The following is a 10628-nucleotide window of genomic DNA, read 5'->3' on the forward strand; positions in this document are numbered from 1 at the left end:
TGAGCCTGCGCGTCCAGAGCCTGTGCTCCGCAACGGGAGAGGCCACAGCAGTGAGAGGCCCACGTACCGCAAAAAAAAAAAAAAAAAAGGGTGAAAGATATAAATAGATGCTTCATCAAAGAAGATGGCAAATAAATGTATGACAAGGTGCTCAACATCATTTGTCACTGGAGAATTTCTAATTACAACAAGATACACTATACACCTATTGGAATGGCTAAAATCCAAGAAACTGAAAATATCAAATATTGACAAGGATGTGGAGCAACAGGAACTCATTCATTGCTGGTAGAAATGCAAAATGGTACATTCACTTTGGAAGACATTTTGACAGTTTGTTACAAAGCTAAACATAATCTCACTATATAACCTAGTAACTGTGCTCCTAGGTCTTTACCCAAATGATTTGAAACTTAGGTCCACACAAAAACCTGCACGTGAATGGTGTTATAACAGCTTTATTCATAATTGCCCCAAATTGGAAGTCACAAAAATGTCCTTTAATATGTGACTGGATAAAGAAGCTGTAGTACATCCATACAAAGGAAGAATATTCAGCAATAAAAAGAAATGAGCTGTCAAGCCATGAAAAGACATGGAGGAACATTAAATGCATATTACTAAGTGAAAGGAATCAGTCTGAAGAGACTACTGTATGGTTACAATTATATGACATTCTGGAAAAGGCAAAACTATGGAGACATTAAAAAGATCAGTGGCTGGTTGCTAATGGGATGGGAAGGAGTGTTGAATAGGAAATTTTTAGGGTAGTAAAACTATTGTGTGATACCGTAATGTTGGGTACATAATATTATGCATTTGTCAAAATCTATAGAAATTTAAAGCACAATGAGTAAATATTAGTTGTCTTTGTCTATTCAGTCTGCTGTAGCAATGTACTATAGAGTGGGTGGCTTAAACAACATTTATTTCTCACAGTTCTGGAGGCTGAGAAATCCAAGATCAAGGTGTTGGCAGATGCTTGCTTCCTGGTTCAGAGATGGTTGTCGTTGTGACCTCACGTGCTGGGAGGAGTGAGTGAGTTCTCTGGGGTCTCTTTTTTTGGGGGAGGGTGTTCTCTTTTGTAAAAGCATTAATTCCATTCATGAGGGCTTCATCCTTATGACGTAATCACCTTCCAAAGGCCCCACCTCCAAATATCATCACATTGGGGATTAGGTTTCAACATATGAATTGGGGGGGTAAGGGGCAGACACAAAACCTTCAGTCTATAGCATTACTATAATATGAATTTTTAAAAAAATCATTTAGAAGATGGGGTATCACAGGAAGAAATGTATACTGTGACAAGAGAATCTAACTGTATTACGAATGTATGAAACAACCTCACTAAAGGGAGTGGGGGAAAAGGTGCTGACTTAAGTAACTTTGGAAATGAGGAAAGTGTGTAAGACTCAATGCAAAAGGAACCACACATAAACACTCTACTCTAGATGATAAAGTTGTTTCCCATGGGCATACAGTTTAACACTTCTGATACTTGTATACTAACACTGAAGTAAATGGATTTTGGGTGGTGGAAGCCAGATTTCTCACTGTTGGAGTGGGGATTTACAGATAAACAAGGGAAGGAGGCTAGAATGATCCATATGGTGTTTACCTTAATATAGATACAGATGGTTTCATATAGAAATATATAAAGCTATGTATAATTACACAAGTTCATATTTGCACATAATATTTCTTTGTCCTGTCAGCTGAGAAGGTCTCAAAGACACTACGACAGCAATAAGCAGATGGATGCTCAGATCTTAGTTCCTAATACCATTCTCTAATAAAAGGCACCAGGGCTTCTTGGAGAATTGGCTAATTCTAGGACTGGGGCTGGAAATAAGCAAGATGAATCTTGATCATCTCTTAGTGCCAGAAAGTAGGGAAGTGCTAACAACGACAATAGCACTCACACTGATGGGGGTGTCATTAAGTGGAACAGTTGGGGTTGTTGGCAGATTTTAAAACACTTAAGATGTTTGAAATAGCAGTTATTGTAAAAGCTCTGTTATATCCTAGCTGGGAGACTTTGAGCAATTGCTTGGCCTCTGAAAGCTTCAGGTTCTCAGCTGTAAAACAGAAAAAATAATGCCCTCTTCAGAGGGTGGTTGCAAGAATTGTTAGAATATATGTGCAGCTCAGCACAGGGTCCACCCCAAGGGTCCGCAGACAAACTTCAGTGTCTTCCTCACTGGACTCTATGTAGAGTGGCTTTGCCAAAACACAGATCTGATATGTATGCCTGGCCCTAGTCCCTCCACTACCAAACTTAACGCCCCCAAATGATTAGCCAGTTGATCCCATGCCATTTATTGAATATTTAGTCATTTTTTAAAAACATCTTTATTGGAGTACAGTTGCTTTACAATGGCGTGTTAGTTTCTGCTTTGTAACAAAGTGAATCAGCTATACATATACATATATCCCCATATCTCCTCCCTCTTGCGTCTCCCTCCCACCCTCCCTATCCCACCCCTGTAGGTGGGCACAAAGCACCGAGCTGATCTCCCTGTGCTATGTGGCTGCTTCCCACTAGCTAGCTATTTTACATTTGTAGTAAATGTAGTAGTAGTTTGTAGTAGTGTATATATGTCAATGCCACTCTCTCACTTTGCCCCAGCTTACCCTTCCCCCTCCCCGTGTCCTCAAGTCCATTCTCTACGTCTGCGTGTTTATTATTTAGTCTCTTTTTTTTTTTTTTGCGGTACGCGGGCCTCTCACTGTTGTGGCCTCTCCCGCTGCGGAGCACAGGCTCCGGACGTGCAGGCTCAGCGGCCACGGCTCACGGGCCCAGCCTCTCCGCGGCATGTGGGATCCTCCCGGGCTGGGGCACGAACCCGTGTCCCCTGCATCGGCAGGCAGACTCTCAATCACTGCGCCACCAGGGAAGCCCCTATTTAGTCATTCTTGACTCATTTTTAACTTCATTTAGTTCAGCTACTCAGTCAACATTTATTGAATTTGAACTTGATACTTGGCACTAGATGGGATATGGGAAAGAATAAATGTATTATCCTGCCATCAGGGTGCTAAGGGTCTCAATGAAAAACACAATGGGCAGCACCAAGATGCATAGAAGTTCACACATAGGCTTTTTTGGTGTCTGTCTTCCACCCAATCCTCATTCTAAACCAGTGTTCCAAGAGGCACCTTTTTCTCATAACATATGAGAAGGGTCTGGCTATGACCTCTTATTCCTACTTTGAGGCATTGTGAAGACTTCTCTAAGACCAACTGTGGCCTTTGTATCACTGTCTATGAGCCTGTGCACTTTAGCAGGAAGAGCACTGGATGCTGGGACTCAAGCGCTTAAAGAACTCAGCAGACCTGATTCTGCTGTATGACCTTGGGCAACTCACTGTCTCCAGGATTGATTCTATAAACATGAAACATACATGCAAATATGTACAAACCTTTTTCAGGGTTCCTCTTAGCTGATACTGCAAATGACATCAAGGTTTGATGTGTAATTTAGAGTGATGGATTAAAGTTTAACCAAGATAAGTAGCTCCGACAGAGTGGCTACAAACACCTCAACACGTGACATAAATATAAGGATACTCTGGCCTGGACAACACACTGCCTCTATATTTAGATGTCCATCCTGCTGATCTGCTTGGTGTTCTGAATTCCCAGTCTGGTTTATACACTCTAAAAAGCCTCAGGCATTCGCTTGATGGAGAGAAATAACTTGCATAGAAAAATGTTTTGAATTACTGAGCTCGGAGTTATAGAGCAGAAAGTTGTAATTCCATAGGAGACTTTAAGAGAAGTTTGGTGGTTAATGGGAAATTTCTTATATGTGTCCTAAGAAACGTAAACCATACAGAAGGCCAGGGTATATACTCAGAGGTGAGAGTGGTGTACTTTGATATTTTAGAGTCAGAGGTGCAAAAAAAAGTCTTTGGGGGAAGGGGGTGTCGCTCAGGATTTAATATTTTAATTTTATTTTTATGTTTTAATGTATTTGAAATGTTAAACTTGATTCTGTTTGGGGCTAGACATTAGAATTAGGAAATATTGATTTGTAGAATTTCAGGGGCCCTTGAGATAAATCTACTGCCTTCTCCCCACCCCTGCGCCTGTCCCTGCCATGTCCTTAGCTGAGAGGAGGATCTGTTTTTAGAGAGAGAGATGGAGAGAAATCATAAGGGACAAGTCCAGGGTGACAAGATCCACCATCCATCATGACTCCTGACCACGAACAGTTGGAGCCTTTCTCTTTACTCTGTGGTTTTTTTTTTTTTAATTAACCCTTTTTCATTTTTCCTACTTTAGAATTTCACATTATAGTCCTTTGTTCATTCTCCTCTTTTCTCTCAATAATGAAAATGGATATAATATGAACTTAAACTCACTTGCCCTGGGTCATTGCCAGTGCTTAATAAAAGTATATTAGTATTTGTAGTAATGATAATAACCCACAGATAATGATGTCGCTAAAGACCAAAGGGTCCCTTGCATGAGAAGCCCCCCCTTCTAGTCACCTAGCTTTGCTGAATTTAATGGAGACCTTGACTGCTTCAGATAGTCATTGTCCCTTTTAAATTATCAAGGTTTCATGGAGACAAGCATTCTTCACTTAAGGGTTTTCCAGACTGTCTGATGTGCTGGGCTCTGGGTAACCTTGTTCCTATGTCATCATATGTCATGCTGTCTCTCGGAAATTGTTCCCTGATGTTTGCAAAAATGAACTACTTAAAGGAAAACTAAAAAGAATTCCTTTTAACTTACACACACACGCACACACACACACACACACACACACACACACACACACTTAGTTCATTATTGGAAATGGTTACATTCAGATAAGTGGGTCAGGGTCATGAGGGGATTTGAAGCTATGTGATGTGAGGAATGGTGGAAGGCATGGAGGTAGCCAGGCTTTATGGCGACAAGACTGAGGAGGAGGTGTGACAGGCATCTTCAAGTCTGAAGATATATGGAAGAGAGATTTGAACTTTTATGGGTGGACCCATTCGGTATAAAGAAGACAGAACGCATGGGTATAATAAGAAGCTGGATTTGGTTTGCTATGATGGAGGCCTTTCTCCTTAGCTGTCTGGGAAGGAAAGATGCTTGGCCAGGAAGTGGCCAGTTCCCTATCCCTGCAGTGCTCTAGTAGAAGCAGGACAGTCCCTCAACTGGGACTATTGAGGAAGGGTTGTAAGGATTTAGTGATGTTTGAACTAAATCCCTTGAGGTTCCCTTTCAACCCTGAGAAGCAATAATTCTAGTGGTTCTTGACGTGAGAATCTATGATCTGATTTGTACATTGCAGCGTGGGAGCCCCAGGACTTTCTTGATATAAAGTTCAAGTCTAGGATCTGGCTTTAGGAAGGGGAAAATGGCCCTTTTCAATGGCCTAGCATGTCCCCTGGCCCCAGGGTGATATGACTAGATCTCAGCCCAGGGAAACTGCAACTGGATCTAGCCACTGTCAACTACTCTCTGAAGAATAGGTGATGGAACTGAAAAGAGATGGGAGAGGAAACAAGCCATTAAAGTCAAGAGAGGAGGCCTTTGAAGGAGGGATAAACAGCAGTGCTGGATGCTGCAGAAAGGACAAGAAGGCTAAGCAATGAGAAGAGGGCATTGGATCTGTCAAGGAGGAACCAGGGGCAGCTTCAAGAGTGTGGTGGGGCAGAAGCCTGACCTCAGGAACACAAGAGAATTGCTGAGAAGTAGGGACAAGAAGTTCAGACCACATGCTTATGGATTTGGCTGCAAGAATGATTGGATGGAGCCTAGACAGGTAAGACCTATGAAGATGAAGATCGAAGGCAGAAGGGAAGGAGGGTGAGGATGAGCATAAGCATCGGATCTTGGAGGCAGAAAGGATGTTGGGTAGGAGGAAAAGAGAGAACTTCAGTATGGCATTTCTGGTTTGCAAAGTGCTTTACAAATGGCAGTCCTTGATGCAATTTGATCTTGTAAGTACTAATATTCTACGGTCTGTGGATATCATCTCCATTTTTTTCAGATCCACAAATAGACTCCAAGCAGATGGGATGAGGTTTAAAGAGAAATCCTTTGGTCAGAAGGGGATATTAGAGTGTGGCTATGGAGGAAACTGTCCAGCGGTAGAGTCTCCAGGGGTACCACCACTAATTTGCTCATTGCTGACTTCAGTTACTGCATTATCTCTTCCTGTCCCCTGACTCAGTTGACCACTTCCTCCATCTGGAACTCCCTCTGCTTTTGATTTTATTCTCTTCTGGTTTTCCTAACACTCCTTCTCAGTCTCCTTTTCAGCCTCTTCTTCTGTCTGCCCCTTCGATGTTAACGTCAAGACATTAACATCTCTTCCTGTTCTTCGCACTTCTCTAGATGTTCTCATTTTTCCTGTGGCTCATGATGGTTCCCAAATCTGAATCTCTGGCCCAGACCTCTCTCCTCAGCTCCAAGCCCCCATGTCCACCTTTCCATTGTACGGTTCCATTTAGGTGTCCCATAGGCACTTAAAAGGCAATGTTTCTAGACCCAAACTTTTTATCCCCCCAAACTCTATTTTCTCCTATAATCCCCGTCTTTAGGGTGACTATACACCCCAGGTTGCCTGGGATAGTCTCAGTTTAAGCCTGTTGTCCCAACATAATTATTAATAATCCCTGCTTTTATTCTGAAAAATGTCCTGGTTTGAATGATATAAGGTCACTTTATTCAATTTTGACAGTGGCATGACCATTCAGATGCCTATGCCAGGAACTTCATATTTATCCTGAGCCCCCTCTTGCTTAATTCCCACACTCTATATTGTTCATCTCACTCCAGTAGACTGAGACCCTAGAGGACAGGGACAGTGTCTTTTTCACTTTGATATTCCCAGTGTCAAGCACAGAGTCTGGCCTATACACACACTCAATAAATGTCAAGTAAAGGCTATGAAGACGAAGTTAAGGGATAGAATTAAAACCACAGAATATTCGAGCTGGAAGGGCAGGACTTTAGGCCTGTCTTCTCATTTTATATAAGGAAATTGAATCCCAGTGTGGTCAATGGACTTGACCAAAGTCATGGCCAGTTAGTGGCAGGGTCAGTATTGGGCCCCATATCTGTTGGAACTTATCTAAGGCTCTTTTCTAGGTGGTTTCAATTTTCTTCATTAAGTAGAGGGACAGCTTAGCCGTCACCCTTCATTAGGTTCGCTGTGTGCGTATGCGTGTATGTCCTAGGGATTTGGGGTGTGGCATGTAGGGGGAAGAATAGATATTCTTGTTTCTAGTAGTGTTCAAAAGAGCTGAGCAGACCTTTCAAGGCTTATCTGAGAGGCATTATACCCGTTTTCTATTGCAGATATTTTCACCTCCTTAACATTGCCAGACCAAGTGAAAATAAAACCTGATCTGACAGGAGGTCAGGTGTTATCTTATTTATTTATTTATGGCTGCATTGGGTCTTTGTTGCTGCACGTGGGCTTTCTCTAGTTGCGGCGAGTGGCTCACGGGCTCTAGAGGGCAGGCTTAGTAGTTGTGGCTCACAGGCTTAGTTGCTCCGCGGCATGCAAGATCTTCCTGGACCAGGGCTCGAACCCGTGTCCCCTGCATTAGCAGGCGGATTCTTAACCACTGCGCCACCAGGGAAGCCCAGGATGTTGTCTTTTGTTTCTGTTTTTAAACTTAGAATCAGATACTGTGAAACACATCCTCAGCACAGCAAATGGGCGGCTATGATATCCTTTATTGCTCCGTCTGACTCTTGTGTTGGTGGATGCAGAGATTCTAGAAAAGAAGCTGTCTGACCGCCTTTAGTAGAATCCTTTCCCCCTTCTTTTAGTTCACCTCTGATTCTTCTCTTAGTCTTGCCTTGGCTAAGACATCATTTGATTTTGAAAAAAAAAATCATTCCCTTTCTGAATTTTTTGTTCCTCATTTGTAAAATGAGTAGGTTAGGCTATATACTCTCATAGCTGCTTCTAGCCCTGAATTCCATCATGTTAAGGCTCCTCTGTCCATTGCTTGGAGCAGACTTATACATTCATATCTGTTATATATATATATATTGTGTGTGTAAATATGTATATATATGTATAGATACCAAAATCTATGACTCTGCTTTGTTCTTGCCCAGACTGAATATCTCTCCTATTCTAACACTTGATACTTAAACTCATCATTCCTTAAATGTCCAATCCTCTTTCTTTTCTAAACACTCTAATAAGCTTATTATTTCAACCATTTATATTTAACATTAAAGTTTAATCATGAAGTTGTTAACCATAGAAAATTATTAAATAAGTGAGTTTGGAATGAGCATGGAACAGCTGAAAAAAATGAGTGAGTATTTCAAAATGAACACTTTGGAAAAGAAATTTATGCATAGAAAACAATGGAGAATTACAATTAAGAGCTCTGGGGATCTCAAACTGATTTGTCCAGCTATTACATAGTCATTTCAATTTAAATTAAAATTGTAACTATTTTCTAGTCTACTAAAAATATGAGGTGTCACATTAAGAGTTTTAATGGTGCATTCTCTGGGGAATGCAAAAATGTGAGATTGTAGCACATAAATAACTATATAGTGAAGAGTGAATAAATTCTCTGCCAAAAATGAATATGATAAAAACAGAAATGACAGTGGATTATTTTATTCCCTCTAGTGAAGCGCAGCTCACACATTAGAGCAAAGAAATAGTTCACAGGGTGTCTAATTCCATATCACTTTGTCAGAGCTGATGAAAAGAACAACACAAAAAATTTTAACTGGTTGATGAACTCAGGCATAAATGAGGCCATATATTTTGTTCCCAAAGTAAAATATTTTTTAAGCCACAGAAAGTGGGTTGATATTAATATTTGATAGCCCTGATTCATAGAAAATTGGATTAGTCAAGGTTTTAACCACTGTAGAACATGTTTAAGGCAATCAAACTTCTAGAGGGGGAGAAAAAAAGATTTAAGTCAAAAGCAGGAGGTGTGGCTTCCTGGAGTAGGCTAAACCCTGTTTTTTTGTGTGTGTGTGTGTGTGTGTTCATGTGTGGCTATGTATGCTAGAATGGTTGGTCAGAGTGGGTGGAATTCTGATGATAGAACACAGAAAAATTTGGATTTTATTGTAATACAAGTGAATTAAGAGAAAAGAATCAGCATCTGAACATCTGGAGAAAGGAGAGAGTTAATTGAAGTAAGAACCAGGGACAAAAGAGTTACTATAGCTAAGTTTGTTTGAGCTTGCTGGTAGCCAAGATAAAGAGGAACCTAGTGGGTTTTATAAATCTTGTTCTTATATCAGTGTCTTCCTATTTCTAAATTCCTGGAGGAATTTGTCGTTTAGAGCAGTGGTTCTCAAACTTGAGTGTACTTAATGATTATCTGGGGAGTTAAAAAAATAGTGGTACATGAACCCTGCCTCTAGAGATTCTGTTTAATTTGTCTGGAGTGAGACATGTGCACCTATATTTTTTTAGAAGCTCCTCAGGTGGGTTTAAGGCACAACCAGATCTGTGGCTCAGTGATGTAGAAACTTAAGGAGAACAAACGAGTAATCACTGTTCTGCAGAAGATGCAGAAACTCTTAATACAACCAATTATCATATTGATTCTTAATACAAGAGGGGTATTGATTTGTAGTTCAGTGAAGGCATTTATAAAACAATTCAAATTCAGTTTTCCTACCACATCTGTACTTTCCATAATCCATTCCTGAAAATCAGACATTTTGCACACAATCACTAACAGGGATCCAATTTTCCATCATTTTAAATGGGAAAAAAATTCAGTGTGTCACATGCAACCCAAACCTCTAAACCAAACACAGTGGCTAGCACATAGCAGGTGTTTAGTACATATTTTTGAATGAATGCAAGCCTCACACATGGTGGACCATGGAGGTGTTTGTGTAATGGAAACCTTGTGTTTTGTTTCCTAGCACAAATCCTCCAACCTCTTCTTTTAGGATTGCTCCCTCCACCCCGGCCCATTCTATTCATATGGTGGTTGATTCAGGAGTGGGTACCTGGGCCAATAAGCCTCCTCCTGGGGCTTTTAAGATTTGGGATAGAAGAAAGGCCAGATTTCTTTCTTCCTAGGGGTTAAAAACAGAAGAGGTGAAGGTCAGGAATCACTGACAACCATATTTCCTTTCCTTTGAACCTGAGAATTGGAGAAGACTGATATGGGAATTGAGAGAGAGAGAGAGAGAGAGAGAGAGAGAGAAAATTACAGATACCAGCCAGAGAAGGGAGATGAAAAGTGTGGTGACCAAGGTTGAGCTTCTGGGTTTTGCCCCTGGGACCTAGATGCATTCTTCTTTTTTTTTTTTTGCGGTACGCGGGCCTCTCACTGTTGTGGCCTCTCCCACCGCGGAGCACTGGCTCCGGACGTGCAGGCTCAGCGGCCATGGCTCACAGGCCCAGCCGCTCCGCAGCATGTGGGATCTTCCCGGACCGGGGCACGAACCTGCGTCCCCCGTATCGGCAGGCGGACTCCCAACCACTGCGCCACCAGGGAAGCCCCCTAGATGCATTCTTGTTCTTGGGTTTCACGAGATTCTCTTTAATCCTTACACTAACTTCCTCTTTCTTGCTTAAGTTCGAGTTGATTTTCTGCTTCTTGTGAATCCTAACTAGTATAATTTGCTAAATGAATTAATAATTGCGCATGAGTCGGGTG

The sequence above is a fragment of the Neophocaena asiaeorientalis genome, unplaced genomic scaffold (assembly GCF_003031525.2).
Source record: "Neophocaena asiaeorientalis asiaeorientalis breed wild unplaced genomic scaffold, Neophocaena_asiaeorientalis_V1.1 scaffold449, whole genome shotgun sequence".
NCBI lineage: Eukaryota > Metazoa > Chordata > Mammalia > Artiodactyla > Phocoenidae > Neophocaena > Neophocaena asiaeorientalis.